Source organism: Salvelinus sp. IW2-2015, linkage group LG11 (genome assembly GCF_002910315.2).
Source record: "Salvelinus sp. IW2-2015 linkage group LG11, ASM291031v2, whole genome shotgun sequence".
Lineage (NCBI taxonomy): Eukaryota > Metazoa > Chordata > Actinopteri > Salmoniformes > Salmonidae > Salvelinus > Salvelinus sp. IW2-2015.
In genome coordinates, this window is record NC_036851.1 from 21,904,874 (window position 1) to 21,926,968 (window position 22,095).

The 22,095-nt window shown below is 41.0% G+C and overlaps 1 protein-coding gene across 2 annotated transcripts in view; it reads right to left on the reverse strand.

Moving 5' to 3' along the window:
• LOC111969982 (eukaryotic translation initiation factor 4 gamma 3) overlaps positions 1-22,095 on the reverse strand; it is an 84,739-nt gene that overhangs the window by 45,131 nt on the left and 17,513 nt on the right. The window lies entirely within an intron of this gene.

Genomic DNA, 22,095 nt, shown 5'->3' on the forward strand with positions numbered 1-22,095 from the left:
AATTTTGGCAAGTCAGTTAGGACATCTACTTTATGCATGACAAGTAATTTTTCCAACAATTATTTACATTACTTCACTTATAATTCACTGTATCATTCCAGTGGGTCAGAAGTTAACATACACTAAGTTGACTGTGCCTTTAAACAGCTTGGAAAATTCAAGAAAATGTCATGGCTTTAGAACCTTCTGATAGGCTAATTGACATAATTTGATTCAATTGGATGTGTACCTGTGGATGTATTTCTACCTTCAAACTCAGTGCCTCTTTGCTTGACATCATGGGAAAATCAAAAGAAATGAGCCAAGACTGCAGAAAAAAAATTGTTGACCTCCACAAGGCTGGTTCATCCTTGGGAGCAATTTCCAAACGCCTGAAGGTACCACATTCATCTGTACAAACAATAGTATGCAAGTATTAACACCATGGGACCACGCAGCCGTCATAGGAAGGAGACAAGTTATGTCTCCTAGAGATGAACGTACTTTGGTGTGAAAAGTGCAAATCAATCCCAGAACAACAGCAAAGGACCATGTGAAGATGCTGGAGGAAACAGGTACAAAAGTATCTATATCCACAGTAAAACGAGTCCTGTATCGACATAACCTGAAAGGCTATAACTGCAATAAAAAAGCCAAACCACGGTTTGCAACTGCACATGGGGACAAAGACTGTACTTTGAGAAATGTCCTCTGGTCTGATGAAACAAAAATAGAAATGTTTGGCTACAATGACCATCGTTATGTTTGGAGGAAAAAGGGGGAGGCTTGCAAGCCGAAGAACACCATCCCAACCGTTAAGCACGGGGGTGGCAGCATCATGTTGTGGGGGTGCTTTGCTGCAGGAGGGACTGGTGCACTTCACAAAATAGATTGCATCATGAGAAAGGAAAATTATGTGGATATATTGAGGCAACATCTCAAGACCTCAGTCAGGAAGGTAAAGCTTGGTCGCAAATGGGTCTTCCAAATGGACAATGACCCCAAGCATACTTCCAAGGTTGTTGCAAAATGGCTTAATGGGACAACAAAGTCAAAGTATTGGAGTAGCTATCACAAAGCCCTGACCTCAATCCTATAGAATATTTGTGGGCAGAACTGAAAAAGCGTGTGCGAGCAAGGAGGCCTACAAACCTGACTTAGGTACACCAGCTCTGTCAGGAGGAATGGGCCAAAATTCACCCAACTTATTGTGGGAAATAAAAGCTGAAATAAATCATTCTCTATTATTCTGACATTTCACATTCTTAAAATAAAGTGGTGAGTCTAACTGACCTAAAACAGGGAATTATTACTTGGATTAAATGTCAGGAATTGTGAAAAACTGAGTTTAAATGTATTTGGCTAAGGTGTATGTAAACTTCCAACTTCAACTACACGTGCTTTCAGTTCGTCCCATTTATTTTCCAGCGATTGAACGTTAGCTAACAGTACGGATGGCAAAGGCAGATTAGCCACTCGTCACCTGATCCTCAGAAGGCACCCAGATCTCTTTCCGCAAAATCTCTTTCTTTCTTCAGCAAATTATAGGGATGAGGGCCTGTTCGGGTGTTTGGAGTATATCCTTCCCGTCCGACTCATTAAAGAAAATTCATTGTCCAATTCGAGGCGAGTAATCGCTGTTCTGATGTCCAGAAGCTCTTTTCGGTCATAAGAGACAGTAGCAGCAACATTAAGTACAAAATTAAAAGTTACAAACAATGCGAAAAAAACTAACAAAATAGCACAGTTGGTTAACTTCTTTGGTATAGGGGGCAGCATTTTCACTTTTGGATGAATTTAGTGCCCATAGTGAACTGCCTCCTACTCTGTCCCACATTCTAATATATGCATATTACATAAAACACTCTGAAGTTTCTAAAACTATTTGAATGATGTCTGTGAGTATAACAGAACTCATATGGCAGGCAAAAACCTGAGAAAAAATCCAAACAGGAAGTGAAAATTCTGAGAGTGGTCGTTGTTAAAGTCATTGCCTATTCAATTCCCTGTAATATATGGATCTGTTTGCACTTCATACGCCTTCCACTAGATGTCAACAGTCAGTAGAACGTAGAATGAAGCTTATGCTGTGTTGTGGGACCGGATGGGATGGGAATGAGTCAGTGGTCTGGCAGATTGCCAGTCCTGGGTCACGCGCTTTCCTCATTATATCGTCTTGCGTTTCATTACTTATAGAGACTGAAAAGAATTCTCCGGTTGGAACATTATTGGATATAAATGATAACAACATCCTGAAGATTGATTCTCTACTAAGTTTGACCAGTTTATTTGACCTGGAAAATAACTTTTAGAAGTTTTCGTCCGACGTTTGCCTGCATCTGCGCGAGCGTTTGGACACGTGCACTACACATGCTAGCAAAATTAGCTAATTGGACACAAGTAATGGACATTATCGGGAAAAAAACTACGATTTATTGTGGAACTAGGATTCCTGGCACTGTATTCTGATGAAGATAATCAAAGGTAAGGGAATATTTATGATGTAATTTCGTATTTCTGTTGACTCCAACATGGCGGAGAAATATTGTTACTATCTGAGCGCCGTCTCAGATTATTGCATGGTGTGCTTTTTACGTAAAGTAAAAAAAAAAAATCTGATTAGGAACAAGTGTATGTTTAATTATATGTAAAACATGTATCTTTCATCAAAGTTTATGATGAGTATTTCTGTTATTTGACGTGGCTCTCTGTAATTACTCCGGATATTTTGGAGGCATTTCTAAACATGGCGCCAATGTAAACCGAGATTTGTGGATATAAATATGCACATTATCGAACAAAACATAAATGTATTGTGTAAAATGATGTCATATGAGTGTCATCTGATGAAGATGTTCAAAGGTTAGTGATTAATTTTATATCTATTTCTGTTTTTTGTTACTATTATCTTTTGCTGGGAAAATGGCTGTGTTTTTCTGTGGCTATGTACTGAGATAACATAATTGTTTGGTGTGCTTTCCCCGTAAATCCTTTTTGAAATCAGACATGTTGGCTGGATTCACAACATGTGTAGCTTTAATTTGGTGTCTTTCATGTGTGATTTCACGAAAGACCGTCCCACCTATCCTAGAGAGGTTATTAAGAGCCAATAAAACGGCAGCCATCTTTCATACCATGATGTGACAACAATGTAGGTTGTGTGTAGCGGTTACAGCAGTCATGATATGAAGGTTTGGCTTGGAAAGGGGTTTTTCACCTGGTCACAGACAGCTGAAAGTGAACTGTATTTGCGTGTGACCAGGGGTGTATTCATTCCATCGATACTGTATAAAAACTTTTCTTAAATGGAAGCAAATCGAACGGAGATAAAAATACCAGAATTTGTCCAATAGAAATTCACATTTGCAACTGTTGGACTAATGATTACTCCCTATATCAGATAGATGCCGCCAAGAGTGTGCAAGGTGGTACTGAATGTGTCACTCAATGTCACTTTGATTACTCAAAATTCTCTGTTGTAAACGTTCATAGGCTATTTCACAGGCTAGGTTGTAGCAACCTCATGATGGGTACAGAGAAAATTTGAGTGTCAAGAAGTAGCCTAAACCTATCGATGTTACATTGAGCTGGGTGACTGGAATATGAATGACAGTCATCCAGTATGCCGTAATAGAAATAAGGCCATGCTCATAAAAATAAAATTTAGAAAACATCCCGCATCTTAAATGGCACCGACCACCACTGCTGTGCAGGAATGGGCCAAAAGTGTTAAACTGGCCAAATTTGAGCAAATTCAAAAAATTGTGATTAACTAATGCCATTAACACGATTAATTATTTTTATCATTTGACAGCCCTTGAAAAAAATACTAAATAATTGCATCGAATTTAAACAATACCACTCTTTTGGTCACAGAGGAACGAAATCACTTCATGCTTGAAGATAGTTTTAACGAGATAGCAGGCATTTGAATGGTGTCTCCGCGTCGCTCAGAGAATGCTGGGCAGAACATTGTTATCAATGATATGAACTGGTACCAATTTTGTACTTTCACCAAGTATGATCATATTTATTTAACAGTTCAAGTGAAATATTATAGTAAGTCGTTTATAATTTGATTGTTACTATATTTATATAGCATTCAAATAATTTCAAGCACCAATCCCCCACTTTTGTTGAATAGGAAAGAAATCATGATTTTTCATATACAGCACATTCAGAAAATATTCAGACCCCTTGCCCACATTGTTACGTTACAGCCTTATTTTAAAATTGATTAAATAATTCCCCCCCCCCCCTTAATCTACACACAATATACCCCATAATGACAAAGCGAAGACTGTTTTATAGACAAAAAACAGAAATACCTTAATTACATAAGTAATCAGACCCCATGAGACTCAAAATTGAGCTCAGGTGCATCCTATTTCCATTGATCATCCTTGAGATGTTTCTACAACTTGATTGGAGTCCACCTGTGGTAGATTCAATTGATTGAACATGATTTGGAAAGGCACACATCTGTCTATATTACATTTACATTTAAGTCATTTAGCAGACGCTCTTATCCAGAGCGACTTACAAATTGGTGCATTCACCTTATGATATCCAGTGGAACAACCACTTTACAATAGTGCATCTAACTCTTTTAAGGGGGGGGGGGGGTTAGAAGGATTACTTTACCCTATCCTAGGTATTCCTTAAAGAGGTGGGGTTTCAGGTGTCTCCGGAAGGTGGTGATTGACTCCGCTGACCTGGCGTCGTGAGGGAGTTTGTTCCACCATTGGGGTGCCAGAGCAGCGAACAGTTTTGACTGGGCTGAGCGGGAACTGTACTTCCTCAGAGGTAGGGAGGCGAGCAGGCCAGAGGTGGATGAACGCAGTGCCCTTGTTTGGGTGTATATAAAACAGTCCCACAGTTGACTGCATGTCAGAGTAAAAACCAAGCAATGAGGTCGAACAAATTGTCCGTAGAGCTCAGAGAAAAGATTGTGTCGAGGCACAGATCTGAGGAAGGGTATCAAAAAATGTCTGCAGCATTGAAGGTCCCGAAGAACACAGTGGCCTCTATCATTCATAAATGGAGGAAGTTTGGAACCATCAAGACTCATCCTAGAGACTCATCCTGGCCACACTGAGCAATCGGGGCAGAAGGGCCTTGGTCAGGGAGGTGACAAAGAACCCGATGGTCACTCTGACAGAGTTCCAGAATTCCTATGTGGAGATGAGAGAACCTTCCACGAGGACAACCATCTCTGCAGAACTCCACCAATCAGGCCTTTTTGGAGTTGCCAGACGTAAGCCACTCCTCAGTAATATGCACATGACAGTCCACTTGGATTTTGCCAAAAGTCACCTAAAGGACTCTCAGACCTTGAGAAAAAAGATGCTCTGGTCTGATGAAACCAAGATAGAACTCTTTTGAACTTTGAAGCATGGCGGTGGTAGCATCATGCTGTGGGGATTCAAAAAAAGGGAAAGATGAACAGAGCAAAGTACAGAGACATCCTTGATGAAAACCTGCTCCGGAGCGCTCAGGACCGCAGACTCGGGCGACGGTTCACCTTCCAAAAGGACAACGACCCTAAGCACACAGCCAAGACAACACAAGTGGCTTAGGGACAAGTCTCTGAATGTCCTTGAGTGGCCCAGCAAAAGCCTGGACTTGAACCCAATCTAACATCTCTGGAGAGACCTGAAAAAAGCTGTGCAGCGACGCTCCCCATCCGACCTGACAGCTTGAGAGGCTCTGCAGAGAAGAATGGGAAAAACTCTCCAAATACAGGTGTGCCAAGTTGTAGCGTCATACCCAAGACTCGAGGCTGTAATCGCTGCCAAATGTGCTTCAACAAAGTACTGAGCAGTGGTGTAAAGTACTTAAGTAGTACTTTGAAGTATTTTTACTTTAGTATTTGTTGGGGTATCTGTACTTTTCTATTCATATATATTTTTTTAGGGGGTAGATCAGCTTTAATATTGCAGATAAAATGTAGAATCCATCAATGGAATTGTCTGCATCACTTCCAATCCCCCATTTATTATTTTGCAAATATAGATATAGTACCAGTCAAAAGTTGACACACCTATTCATTCCAGGGTTTCTCTTTATTTTTACTATTTTCTACATTGTACATTGAGTATTCAAAGTAGCCACCCTTTGTCTTGATGACAGCTTTGCGCACACCGCCCTTCAAATTCATAATATAAATAGGCCCGTTTAATTTGGTCAACTTTTACTTGACTACATTCCTAAAGAAAAAAATAATTTTTTGTCCATTTTCCCTGACAACCAAAAGTACTCCTTACATTTCGAATGCTTAGCAGGACATGAAAATGGTTCAATTGTCACACATCAAGAGAACATACCTAGTCATCTTATCCTGCAGACTCACTAAACATAAATGTTTTGTTTGTAAAATCGTGCCATCTGGTTTTCTTAACATAAGGAATGTGATATGATTTATACTTTTACTTTTGATACTTATGTATATTTTAGCAATTACATTTACTTTGGATACATAAGCATATTTAAAAAATGTCAGACTTTCACTCAAGTAGTATTTTATTCAGTGATTTTCACTTTTACTTGAGTAATATTCTATTAAGGCATCTTTACTTTTACTCAAGTATGACAATTGGGTTGTTTTTCCACCATTGGTACAAAATAAAATAAAATAAAATTGTATTGGTCACATACACATGGTTAGCAGATGTTAATGAGAGTGTAGCGAAATGCTTGTGCTTCTAGTTCCGACCGTGCAGTAATATCTAACAAGTAATCTAACAATTTCACAACAACTACCTTATACACACACAAGTGTAAAGGAATGAATAAGAATATGTACTTGAACATAAATGGATGAGCGATGGCCGAACAGCATAGGCAAGATGCAGTAGATGGTATAGAGTACAGTATATACATATGAGATGAGTAATGTAGGGTAGGTAAACATTATATAAAGCGGTATTGTTTAAAAGTGACTAGTGATATTTATTACATCCAATTTTAATTTACTAAAGTGGCTAGAGATTTGAGTCAGTATGTTGGCAGCAGCCGCTCAATGTTAGTGATGGCTGTTTAACAGTCTGATGGCCTTGAGATTGAAAAACAACTTCTGTCTCTGGGTCCCAGTTTTGATGCACCTGTACTGACCCTGCTTTCTAGATGTGAACAAGTAGCGGGGTGAACAAGTAGTGGCTCGGGTGGTCGTTGTCCTTGATGATCTTTTTGGCCTTCCTGTGACACCGGGTGGTGTAGGTGTCCTGGAGAGCAGGTAGTTTGCCGCCGGTGATGCATTGTGCAGACCTCACTACCCTCTGGAGAGCCTTACGGTTGTGGGTGGAGCAATTGCCGTACCAGGAGGTAATACAGCCCAACAGGATGCTCTCGATTGTGCATCTGTAAAAGTTTGTGAGTGTTTTTGGTGACAAGCCAAATTTCTGAGGTTGAAGAGGCGCTGTTGCGCCTTCTTCACCACGCTGTCTGTGTGGGTGGACCATTTCAGTTTGTCCGCAATGTGTACGCCAAGGAACTTAAAACTTTCCACCTTCTCCACTACTGTCCCGTCGATGTGGATTGGGGGGTGTTCCCTCTGCTGTTTCCTGAAGTGCACGATCATCTCCTTTGTTTTGTTGACGTTGAGTGGGAGGTTATTTTCCTGACACCACACTCCGAGGGCCCTCACATCCTCCCTGTAGGCCGTCTCGTCGTTGTTGGTAATCAAGCCTACCACTGTTGTGTCATCTGCAAACTTGATGATTGAGTTGGAGACGTGCATGGCCACGCAGTCATGGGTGAACAGGGAGTACAGGAGAGGGCTGAGAACGCACCGTTGTGGGGCCCCAGTGTTGAGGATCAGTGGGGTGGAGATGTTGTGTCCTACCTTCATTACCTGGTGGCGGCCCATCAGAAAGTCGAGGACCCAGTTTGGAGGGTACTATAGTGTTAAATGCTGAGCTGTAATCGATGAACAGCATTCTTACATAGGTATTCCTCTTGTCCAGATGGGTTAGGGCAGTGTGCAGTGTGATTGCGTCATCTGTGGACCTATTGGGGCGGTAAGCAAATTGGAGTGGGTCTAGGGTGTCAGGTAGGGTGGAGGTGATATGATCCTTGACTAGTCTCTCAAAGCGCTTCATGATGACGGAAGTGAGTGCTACGGGGCGATAGATGTTTAGCTCAGTTACCTTAGCTTTCTTGGGAACAGGAACAATGCTGGCCCTCTTGAAGCAAGTGGGAACAGCAGACTGGGATAGGGATTGGTTGAATATGTCCGTAAACACACTTGCCAGCTGAGTAAAGGGTCTGTTTTTGCTGTCATTATGGGGTATAGTGTGAAGATTGAAGAAAAAATTATAATTTTAGAATAAGACGTAACAAAATGTGGAAAAAGTCAATAGGTCTGAATATTTTCCGAACGCACTCTGTGTGTCTGGATTGCAAGCTGAGGTTCTGATTTTTTCCCCTTCTATTTTTCATATGTTCTAAAATAATCCACAGCAGAAGCATCTCCAGAGAGCGGAGCTCCACTGTATGAGAGGCTCCTGTACTGTGTCTCCTCCCCCGCACAGACCCTTGCCTCCAGGCAGACAGCACGGCTCAGCACAGCAGCGGCTCTGACACACCGCAGTGGAGAGGGGGTCACCTTAGGCATCAGAGTAAGTAGACTGGGAGCAGCAGGGTAACGGAGTGTGGGCAACACACACACACGGCAGCGGGTAGGTGGGGGGGGTGAAGCTGACAGTTATGATGAATCATGTGGCAGTGAGCCCTAAGGTGACAGCCACATCTTCCCAGATGCAGACTGAGCTCAGTGATATGCCCTATGTTTCTGTCATACATTACACACACACACACACTTCGTTTTTAAGCTGTAATGAATGTGTAAACTAAACAGACAGTGCAGGGCTCCAGACTAACATTTCCCCCTGGTGGCACTGGTGCCACTAAGATTTAAGTTGATTGCACCAGCCCATTATTTGGTGCCATCAATTGTTTTCCACAGCATCACGCAATATGAAATTGGCTATCACCTTATAAAGTAATTTTATTGATAGACCAGTGGTTCCCAAACTGTTTTATAGTCCCGTACCCCTTCAAACATTCAACCTCCAGCTGCCTACCCCATCGAGCACCAGGGTCAACACACTCTCAAATGTTGTTTTTTGCCATCATTGTAAGCCTGCCACACACACACACAAACACACTATACGATATGTTTAATAAACATAAGAATGAGTGTGAGTTTGTCACAACCCTGCTTGTGGCAAGTGACAAATAGCTCTTATAGGACCAGGGCACAAATAATAAAATAGATAAATAATTTTGCTCTTTATTTAACCATATAAAACCTTATTTGTTCATCGAAAATTGTGAATAACTCACTACAGGTTAATGAGAAGGGTGTGCTTGAAAGGATGCACATAACTCTGCAATATTGAGTGTTATTGGAGAGTCTCACACTTAAATCATTTTCCACACAGTCTGTGCTTGTATTTAGTTTATGCTAGTGAGGGCCGAGAATCCACTCTCACATAGGTACATGGTTGCAAAGGGAATTAGTGTCATAACAGTGCGATTTGCCAAGGCAGGATACTCTGAGGGCAGCCCAAACCAGAAATCTGTCAGTGTCTTCTGATTAAATTCCATTTTCACAGAACCGCTTGTTGCAAGAGGCTCTCTTGTTTAGATATCGGTAAGTGGACTGGAGGCAGGGCATGAAAGGGATAACGAATCCAGTTGTTTGTGTCATCCGTTTAGGGAAAGTAACTGCGTAATTGCGCACCCAACTCACTCAGGTGCTTCGCTAGATCACATTTGACATTGTCTGTAAGCTTGAGTTCATTTGCACACAAAAAAAAAAAGATGGAAATACCTGTGTTGTCCTTGTTAATGCAGACAGAGAAGAGCTCCAACTTCTTAACCATAGCCTCAATTTTATCCCGCACATTGAATATAGTTGCGGAGAGTCCCTGTAATCCTAGATTCAGATCATTTAAGCAAGAAAAAACATCACCCAGATATGCCAGTCGTGTGAGAAACTCATCATGCAAGTGGTCAGGCAAGTGAAAATGATGGTCAGTAAAGAAAACGTTAAGCTTGTCTCTCAATTCAAAAAAAACATACAGCGCACTTCTGTATGCCGTAAAAGCGTTACAATATCATTGCATACTGTGGAAAATACACGAGAGTTCAGGGGTCTTGCATTAACAAAGTTAACCATTTTCACTGTAGTGTCCAAAACGTCTTTCAAGCTGTCAGGTCATTCCCTTGGCAGCAAGAGCCTCTCGGTGGATGCTGCAGTGTACCCAAGTGGCGTCGGGAGACACTGCTTGCACGCGCGTTACCACTCCACTATGTCTCCCTGTCATGGCTTTTGCGCCATCAGTACAGATACCAACACATCTTGACCACCAAAGTCCATTTGATGTCACAAAGCTGTMCAGTACTTTAAAAATATCCTCTCCTGTTGTCCTGGTTTCCAGTGGTTTGCAGAAGAGGATGTCTTCTTTAACTTCTCTGGGATATGTGTGACGCTAACGTCCCACTTGGCCAAAAGCCAGTAAAAATGCAGAGCGCCAAATTCAAATAAATTACTATAAACATCCAACTTTCATGAAAAACAAAACAAAAAAACACCAAATTAAAGCTACACTTGTTGTGAATCCAGCCAACATGTCTGATTTCAAAAAGGATTTACGGCGAAAGCACACCAAACGATTATGTTAGGTCAGTACATAGCCACAGAAAAACACAGCAATTTTTCCAGCCAAAGAGAGGAGTAACAAAAAGCAGAAATAGAGATAAAATTAATCACTAACCTTTGATGATCTTCATCAGATGACACTCATAGGACTTCATGTTACACAATACATGTATGTTTTGTTCGGTAAAGTTCATATTTATATCCAAAAATCTGAGTTTAGGCGGGACGCTACTGTCTCACTTGGCCAAAAGCCAGAGAAAATGCAGAGCGCCATATTCATATAAATTACTATAAAAATCTAACTTTCATTAAATCACACATGAAAGATACCAAATTAAAGCTACACTGGTTGTGAATCCAGCCAACATGTCAGAATTCAAATAGGCTTTTCGGCGAAAGGAAACGATGCTATTATCTGAGTTAGCACCATTGTAAACAAAGAGAGATAAGCATATTTCAACCCTGCAAGCGCGACACAAAATGCAGAAATAAAAATATAATTCATGCCTTACCTTTGACGAGCTTCTGTTGTTGGCACTCCAATATGTCCCATAAACATCACAAATGGTCCTTTTGTTCGATTAATTCCATCGATATATATCCAAAATGTCAATTTATTTGGCCCGTTTGATCCAGAAAAACACCGGTTTCAACTCGTGAAACATGACTACAAAATATCTCAAAAGTTACCTGTAAACTTTGCCAAAACATTTCAAATTACTTTTGTAATACAACTTCAGGTATTTTGTAACGTAAATAATCGATAAAATTGAAGACAAGATGATCTGTGTTCAATACAGGATTAAAACAATCTGTAGCATGCTTTCTGGTCACGCGCCTCTATCTAACAGTACACAACAAGTGACACTGATTCAAAATGGCCGTACTTCTTCATTACACAAAGGAAAAACCCTCAACTAATTTCTAAAGACTGTTGACATCCAGTGGAAGCGGTAGGAACTGCAAGAAGGTCAATTAGAAATCTGTATTCCCAATGAAAATCCATTGAAAAGAGAGTGACCTCAAAAAAAAAAGTTCTTTATGGTTTGTCCTCGGGGTTTCGCCTGCTAAATAAGTTCTGTTATACTCACTGACATGATTCAAACAGTTTTAGAAACGTCAGAGTGTTTTCTATCCAAATCTACTAACAATATGCATATATTATCTTCTGGGGATGAGTAGCTGGCAGTTGAATTTGGGTATGCTTTTCATCCAAACGTGAAAATGCTGCCCCCTATCCTAGAGAAGTTAACTGACACCCCCATGAACATAAACGGACATATACAAGGAGCTGTGCCAGGCCTGACACATCTGTTGACTCATCCAGCTGTAACACATAGAATTCACTGGCTTGTATGCGAAACAGTAATTGTTTCAAAACATCTCCTGCGTCGTGAAACAGTGCTGTTTGATGAAGGCATTGTCTGTATAGTTTTGGCCTTTTCCCCCCAGCATTGTCCCAGCCATATCCGCGGCAGCAGGAAGAATTAAGTCCTCCACAATAGTATGGGGCTTGCCTGTCCAAGCCACTCAGTAGCTCACCAGATAAGGTGCTTCTAGCCCCTTCTTATTAATGGTATCTGTTACTTTTATACATGTCTTACTATTCGAAAGTCGTCTTAATTCTCTCAAAAAACTCCTGTGGCTTATTTTTCTAAATGGTATGTTTTGTTTCTAAATGTCTGCACAAGAGTGAAGGTTTTCATTGAGTTGTGAGATAGTACTTTTGCACATATAACACACTGTGCTGAGGAAAGGCACTACTCCCAATATAAGTGAACCCCAAATCAATGTAGTTCATCATATCAGGCGAGAAAAAAAATCTCACCCAAATGTATAGCCCCGTTGGAAAATATAAATGGACTGTTTGAAAATGTGAAAAAAAAMACAAAATGTATATATTTTACATGTGAATCACATTTTTATTTGGCGTACTCCCGACGGCATTGCGCGTACCCCAGTTTGGGAATACCTGTAATAGACTACGGAGATTGTATTCCAGAAATAAGTTGTTTCATCATCTTTTCATGTTGTGAATCAAAATATTTTAATGTGCAACCTAATCCAGTGATTGTCATGCATTCTGGATTGACAATTATGCTATTGTTATATTTCACTGTTAAAATAGGGCTCTGGAATTTTCTGATTTATTTTGATTCAATAGACAGGAATTTGCCTGCATTTGTATGTGCACTAATATCACAGGGATTTTTTTTTAAGGCTAATTCACCACCTAAGTGGAATCTTAAAAACACATTAGCTAGACCGCTAACACTAAATATACAGTGCCTTCAAAAGGTATTCATACCCCTTGACTTATTCCACATTTTGTTGTGTTACAGCCTGAATTCAAAATGAATTACATTACTTTCTCCCATCTACACACAATACCCCATAATGGCAAAGTGAAAACATGTTAGTAGATATTTTTGCAAATGTATTAAATACAGAAATATCTCATTTACATAAGTGTTCACACCGCTGAGTTAATACTTTGTAGAAGCACATTTGGCAGCGATTACAGCTGTGAGTCTTTCTGGGTAAGTCTCAAAGCTTTCCTCACCTGGATTGTGCAACATTGGCCCATTATTCTTTTCAAAATTCTTCAAGCTTCGTCAAATTAGTTGTTGATCATTGCTAGACAACCATTTTCAGGTCTTGCCATAGTTTTTACTTTAATCTACTTGAAAGTCTAACTATGAAATAAAGGAACATTACACGTGGTCTGTGGTAGTGAGGCCCGTTGGACGTACTGCCAAATTCTCTAAAGTGACATTGGAAGCGGCTTATGGTAGAAACATTTACATTAAATGTTCTGGCAACAGCTCTGGTGGACATTCCTGCAGTCAGCATGCCAATTGCACACTTCCTCAAAACTTGAGACATCTGTGGCATTGTGTTGTGTGACAAAACAGCACATTTTAGAGTGTCCTTTTATTGTCCCCAGCTGAAGGTGCACCTGTGTAGTGATCATGCGGTTTAAATCAGCTTCTTGATATTCCACACCTGTCAGGTGGATGGATTATATTGGCAAAGGAGAAATGCTCACTAAAAGGGATGTAAACTAATTTGTGCAACATTTGAAAGAAATAAGCTTTTTGTGCATATGGAACATTTCTGGTATGTTTAAATTTAACCTCATGAAACATGGGACCAGCACTTTACATGTTACGTTTATATTTTTGTTCTGTATAYATTACAACGGCGATGAACAGAGTTGTGGATAAAACGTTAACAGTATGTCACCACGCTCAATGAGAAAAGCCTATGCAGTTGCCAACACCTCAAATGTTGACACATTTACACCGACATCACCCCAGTATTTCGGAGCAAGATGGAAACAACATCGTCTCCCCTCTGCATTCAAGCAGCCCTTGGCAGCTGATTCTGACCAGGCCAAAATAAATTACAAGAGCGGTAGGTAGGCTATTTTTTATAGCCAAGGATATGCACCCATTCTCGGTGGTTGAGAAAAGAGGATTTCAGCACCTTGTGAAAGTGCTCGAGCAACGTTACGAACTTACCTCTTGCACTCATTTCAGCAAACACATAGTGCCCGCTCTATACAAGCAAGCCAAAGCTTTCAATGAATTGGCCAATGCACTCTGTGTTGTGCTCATCACAGCACGGAGTGGGAAATGTACCATACTACAGACATGCCCCCTTTATGAGAGTCACAGGTGCGCATCTGTCATTGAAGGAGGCAGTGTCATGGTGAGTTCGTAACCAAGTGGCAATTTACCACATACAACTGGAAAAAATCCACTTGTACGGCCCTCCAACTGGTAATTACTAGTGGGAAACTCGTCTATCATCCTAAGTAGAGGTCGACCGATTAAGCGGAACGTACCGATTAGTTAGGGCCCATTTCAAGTTTTCATAACAAATCGGTAAATCGGTATTTTTGGACACCGATTATGGCCGATTACATTGCACTCCACGAGGAGACTGCGTGGCAGGCTGACTACCTGTTATGCGAGTGCAGCAAGGAGCCATGGTAAGGTGCAAGCTAGCATTAGATTTATCTTATAAAAAACAATCAATCTTAACATAATCACTAGTTAACTACACATGGTTGATGATATTACTAGTTTATCTAGCTTGTACTGCGTGGCATATAATTGATGCGGTGCCTGTTAATTTATCATTGAATCACAGCCTACTTCGCCAAACGGGTGATTTAACAAGCGCATTCGCGAAAAAAAGCACTGTCGTTGCACCAATGTGTACCTAACCATAAACATCAACGCCTTTCTTAAAATCAATTCACAAGTATATATTTTTAAACCTGCATATTTAGTTAATATTGCCTACTAACATGAATTTTGTTTAACTAGGGAAATTGTGTCACTTCTCTTGTGTTCTGTGCAAGCAGAGTCAGGGTATATGCAGCAGTTTGGGCCGTAATTAATTTGTCAGAATTGTACATAATTATGACATAACATTGATGGTTGTACAATGTAACAGCAATATTTAGACTTAGGGATGCCACCCGTTAGATGAAATACGGAACGGTTCCGTATTTCACTGAAAGAATAAATGTTTTGTTTTTGAAATGATAGTTTCCAGATTTGACCATATTAATGACCAAAGGCTTGTATTTCTGTGTGTTATGTTATAATTTAGTCTATGATTTGATATTTGACAGAGTAGTCTGACTGAGCGATGGTAAGCAGCAGCATGCTCGTAAGCATTCATTCAAACAGCACTTTTGTGCGTTTGACAGCAGCTCTTCGCAATGCTTTAAGCATTGAGCTGTTTATGACTTCAAGCCTATCAACTCCCGAGATTAGGCTGGTGTAACCGATGTGAAATGGCTAGCTAGTTAGTGGGGTGCGCGCTAATAGCGTTTCCAATCGGTGACGTCACTTGCTCTGAGACTTGGAGTAGTTGTTCCCCTTGCTCTGCAAGGGGAGCGATGGGTAACGATGCTTCGAGGGTGGCTGTTGTCGATGTGTTCCTGGTTCGAGCCCAGGTAGGGGCGAGGAGAGGGACGGAAGCTATACTGTTACACTGGCAATACTAAAGTGCCTATAAGAACATCCAATAGTCAAAGGTATATGAAATACAAATGGTAGAGAGAGAAATAGTCCTATAATTCCTATAATAACTACAACCTAAAACTTCTTACCTGGGAATATTGAAGACTCACGTTAAAAGGAACTACCAACTTTCATATGTTCTGAGCAAGGAACTTAAACGTTAGCTTTTTTACATGGCACATATTGCACTTTTACTTTCATCTCCAACACTTTGTTTTCGCATTATTTAAACCAAATTGAACATATTTCATAATTTGAGGCTAAAATTGATGTATTATATTAAGTTAAAATAAGTGTTTATTCAGTATTGTTGTAATTGTCATTATTACACACACACACACACACACACACACATACATACATACATATAAAAATAAATAATAAATAATACATTTTTAAAAGACGGCCGATTAATCGGTATCATTTTTTTTTGGCCCTGCAGTAAATCGGTATCGGTGTTGAAAAATCATAATCGGTCGACCTCTAATCCTAAATACCCACTTCCCCCACATGGTGACCTCTGACATCCTCTACTAAGTAAATGGCCTCTATAACAGCATTTTCAGCAGTTAAACGCAACATTTATAATAAGCAATCCATTATTTCGGTTTTTGAACTCTATAATGTGTTTACAAGTATGATAGCTGTACTTTTAGTTTATGGTTGACACAGTTTGTAGGCATTAGCCAATCAGTTTCTCAACGAGTTAAAAATCACATGAATGCATCCAATTTTTATTTATGACTTCACAACTGGTAAATTCCCACCTCCCACATGGTTACAAACACAGCATCAGAGTGGAAACTTGAGGCCGAACTTGGGCTGTGGCGGTCATGAAATTTCTTCAGCCGGTGATTGTCAAGCAAATATCTGCCGGTCTCCACATTTACTTTTCATCTGCCAACAAGATAGTAGGCTTAATGAACAGCAAAACGGTAACTGACCGTTAATTAACATAAACACATTTAGCATTTCCTGGCTTCCACGCATAGCCTACAAGCCACTCATTCAGACCTTTGGAACATCTACATTTTAAAAAGTCTAATCTATGTAATCAATCCATAATATATATTTTAGACAGGTCTAAAGATACATGATATGAAGAAAATGGAGTCTATTTCAGAAGAACAGAGTATACTCTGAGTTGTCCTTATGTAAGGCCCTGATCTGGCTATGCCATATGGCTAAGAGCTACTCTAGTTCATTTAGCAGACAAGATTTGCTTAGAATTCCGTGGCATTATTTATTTATTTATTATTTGATAGTATGAAGAATACAATTGAACATAGCTGAATAAAACAATGGGTATACCTATATGCTTAATTTAGAGTTATTTATGTAACTTTAGTTGTGATACAAACATTGGTGTACATGTTTTGATTTTTAATACATTCTAAGGCTGCATGATTCAACTAATGATGATTTGAAAACAGTTACATGAAAAGGCATGAGCTTACATACACCTTWGCCAAATACATTTTAACTCAGTTTTTCACAATTCCTGACATTTAATCCTCATAAAAATTCCCTGTCTTAGGTCAGTTAGGATCACCACTATTTTAATAATGTCAAATGTCAGAATAATAGTAGAGAGAATTATTTATTTCAGCTTTAATTTCTTTCATCACATTCCCAGTGGGTCAGAAGTTTACATACACTCAATTAGCATTTGGTAGCATTGCCTTTAAATTGTTTAACTTGGGTCAAACATTTCAGGTAGCCTTCCATAAGCTTCCCACAATAAGTTGGGTGAATTTTGGCCCATTCCTCATGACAGCGCTGGTGTAACCGAGTCAGGTTTGTAGGCCACACGCTTTTTCAGTTCTGCCCACAAATATTATATAGGATTGAGGTCATGGCTTTGTGTTGGCCACTCCAATACCTTGACTTTGTTGTCCCCTTAAGCCATTTTGCTACAACTTTGGAAGTATGCTTGGGGTCATTGTCAATTTGGAAGACCKATTTGCGACCAAGCTTTAAAACTTCCTGACTGATGTCTTCAGATATTGTTTCAATATATCCACATAATTTTCCTACCTCATGATGCAATCTATTTTGTGAAGTGCACCAGTCCCTCCTGCAGCAAAGCACCCCTACAACATGATGCTGCCACCCCCCATGCTTCACGGTTGGGATGGTGTTCTTCGGCTGTCAAGCCTCCCCCTTTTTTCTCCAAACATAACGATGGCCATTATGGCCAAACAGTTCTATTTTTGACCACAGGACATTTCTCCAAAAAGTAAGATCTTTATCCCCATGTGCAGTTGCAAACCGTAGTCTTGATTTTTTATGGCGGTTTTGGAGCAGTGGCTTCTTCCTTGCTGAGTGGCCTTTCAGGTTATGTCGATATAYGACTCATTTTACTGTGGATATAGATACTTTTGTACCCGTTTCCTCCACCATCTTCACAAGGTCCTTTGCTGTTGTTCTGGGATTGATTTGCACTTTTCACACCAAAGTACGGTCATCTCTAGGAGACAGAACACGTCTCCTTCCTGAGCAATATGACAGCTGCGTGGTCCCATGGTGTTTATAATTGCGTACTATTGTTTGTACAGATGAACGTGGTACCTTCAGGCATTTGGAAATTGCTCCCAAGGATGAACCAGACTTGGAGGTCTACAATGTGTCTTGGCTGAGTTCTTTTCATTTTCCCATGATGTCAAGCAAAGAGGCACTGAGTTTGATGGTAGACCTTGAAATACATCCACAGGTACACCTCCAATTGACTCAAATGATGTCAATTAGCCTATCAGAAGCTTCTAAAGCCATGACATCATTTTCTGGAATTTTCCAAGCTGTTTAAAAGGCACAGTCAACTTATGTTAACTTCTGACCCACTGAAATTGTGATTCAGGGAATTATAAGTGAAATAATTTGTCTGTAAACAATTGTTGGAAAAATTACTTGTGTCATGCACAAAGTAGATGTCCTAACCGACTTGCCAAAACTATAGTTTGTTAACAAGAAATTTGTGGAGTGGTTGAAAAACAAGTTTGAATGACTTTAACCTAAGTGTATGTAAACATCCGACTTCAACTGTCTGTCTGTCTGTCTGTCTGTCTGTATACATACAAATTGTGTATATATATATATATATATATATATATATATATATATATAAAAATAGGCCGATTAATCGGCATCAGCTTTTTTCGTCCTCCAATAATCGGTATCGGCGTTGAAAAATCATAAGCGGTTGACCTCCAATAGGCGTAGCCTATAGAAAGCTGATGGGATCCTCTTAAAAAAAATTAAATGCCATCACTGTTTTCTCAAGCAATTGCATAGCCTATAGAAATGTTGCGCATCATGAGCTCATGAAGTGTTTGATTAGATTTTTGAATACATTTGCATTGATGTCAGAATGATTGGAGGGACAACAGAGTGCTGCGTACCATGCAGTTAGCAGGTTTGGTAGGCTACTAATGACCTTCAGCAACATCAGAGCTTGGAGAAGCCTAATTACCGTAACTAAACGGTCACAAGCATTCATGACTTGTGACCGCCAGTGTGGCGGTAATACGGTCACCTTAACAGCACATGGCCCAACATAACAATCCTGTCACAACAGACAATGCCAGGAACATTGTGAATGCTTATTTTGTACATAATGTTGCTGCTACCTTCTCTTATGACTGAAAATAACTCCTGGACATCAGAACAGCGATTACTCACCACAAACTGAAAGAAGCTTTTTCCTTTAACGAGTTCGACGAGAAAGATATACTGCTCTCCCGGGAACAGGCCCAGATCCCAGTCAGTTGCGTGAAGAAAAGACGGAGGAAAAGAGGACGCATATCGGGCTGCCTTCTGAGAATCCGTAGGAGAGCAAGTAAACTCCCACTGCCATCAATTCCACTTGCCAACATGCAATCATTGGAAAATAAAATTGATGACCTACAATTATCTTACCAACGGGACATTAAGAAGTGTAATATCTTGTTTCACCGAGTCGTGGCTGAATGACGACACGGATAATATAGAGCTGGCGGGATTTTCCATGCACCGGCAGAACAGAGAAGCTACGTCTGGTAAGACGAGGGGTGGGGGTGTGTGTCTTTTTGTTAATAACAGCTGGTGCGGGTAGTCTCATATTAAAGAAGTCTTGAGGTATTGCTCGCCGGAGATAGAGTACCACATGATAAACTGTAGACCACCCTATCTATAGTATTATTTGTAGCCGTCTATTTACCACCACAGACCGATGCTGGCACTAAGACCGCACCCAAACAACTCAATAAGACCATAAGCAAACAAGAAAATGCTACTTTAATGCAGGCAAACTTAAATCGGTTTTACCAGAAAAAWAAAACTCTAGAACACCTTTACTCCACACACAGAGATGCATACTAAGCTCTCCCCCATTTGGCAAATCTGACCATAATTCTATCCGCCTGATTCCTGCTTACAAGCAAAAAAACTGAAGCCGGAAGTACCAGTGACTTGCTCAATATGGAAGTGGTCAGATGAGGATGCTACAATACAGGACTGTTTTGCTAGCACAGACTGGAATATGTTCCGGGATTCATCCAATGGCATTGAGGAGTATATCACCTCAGTCATCAGCATCATCGACGACGTCGTCCCCACAGCAACCGTATGTACATATCCAAACCAGAAGCCATGGATTACACGCAAAATCTGCATCGAGCTAAAAGCTCAAGGAGCGGGACACTAATCCGGATGATTATAAGAAATCCAGGAATGCCCTCAGACGAACCATCAAACAAGCAAAGTGTCAATACAGAATTAAGATTGAATCCTCCTACACCGGCTCTGACACTCGTCAGATGTGGCAGGTATTGAAAACTATTATGGACTACAAAGGGAAACCAAGACGCGAGCTGCCCAGTGACGCAAGCCTACCAGACGAGCTAAATGCCTTTTATGCTCACTTTGAGGTAAGCAACACTGAAGCATGCACGAGAGCACCAGCTGTTCTGGATGACTGTGTGATAACGTTCTCGGTAGCCGATGTGAGCAAGACCTTTAAACAGGTCAACATTCACAAAGCCGCGGGGCCAAACGGATTACCAGGACGTGTACTCAAAGCATGCGCGGACCAACTGGCAAGTGTCTTCACTGACATTTTCAACCTCTCCCTGACGGAGTCTGTAATACCTACATGTTTCAAGCAGACCACCATAGTCCCTGTGCCCAAGGAAGCGAAGGTAACCTGTCTAAATGATTACCGCCCCGTAGCACTCACGTCAGTAGCCATGAAGTGCTTTGAAAGGCTGGTCATGGCTCACATCAACAGCATCCGGATACCCTAGACCCACTCCAATTTGCATACCGCCACAACAGATCCAGAGATGACGCAATCTCAATCGTACTCAACACTGTCCTTTCCTACCTGGACAAAAAGGAACACCTATGTGAGAATCCTGTTCATTGACAACAGCTCAGCGTTCAACACCATAGTGCCTACAAAGCTCAACACTAAGCTAAGGACCCTGGGACTAAACACCTCCCTCTGCAACTGGATCCTGGACTTCCTGACGGGCAGCCCCCAGGTGGTAATGGTAGGCAACAACACGTCTGCCACGTGGATCCTCAACACTGGGGCCCCTCAGGGGTGTGTACTTACTCCCCTCCTGTACTCCCTGTTCACACACGACTGCATGGCCAAACACAACTCCAACACCATCATTAAGTTTGCCGACGACAAAACAGCGGTAGACCTGATCACGACAACGATGAGACAGCCTATAGGGAGGTCAGAGAACTGGCAGTGTGGTGTCAGGACAACAACCTCTCCCTCAATGTGAGCAAGACAAAGCAGCTGATCGTGGACTACAGGAAAAGGCGGGCCGAACAAGCCCCCATTAACATCAACGGGGCTGTCGTGGAGCGGGTCGAGAGTTATGTTCCTTGGTGTCCACATCACCAACAAACTATTATGGTCCAAAACACCCCAAGACAGTCATGAAGAGGGCAAGACAAAACCTTTTCCCCCCCTCAGGAGACTGAAAAGATTTGGCGTGGGTCCTCAGATACTCAAAAACTTCTACAGCTGCACCATCGAGAGCATCCTGACCGGTTGCAACACCGCCTGGTATGGCAACTGCTTGGCATCTGACCGTACGGCGCTACAGAGGGTAGTGCGTACGTCCCAGTACATCACTGGGGCCAAGCGTCCTGCCATCCAAGACCTATATAATATGTGGTGTCAGAGGAAAGCCCATAATATTGTAAGAGACTCCCAGTCACCCAAGTCATAGGCTGTTTTCTCTGCTACCACTCGGCAAGCGGTACCGGAGTGCCAAGTCTAGGACCAAAACGCTCCTTAACAGCTTTTACCCCCGAGCCATAAGACTGTTTAACAATTAATCAAATGGCCACCAGACTATTACATTGACCCCCCCCTCTATTTGTTTGTACACTGCTGCTACTCACTGTTTA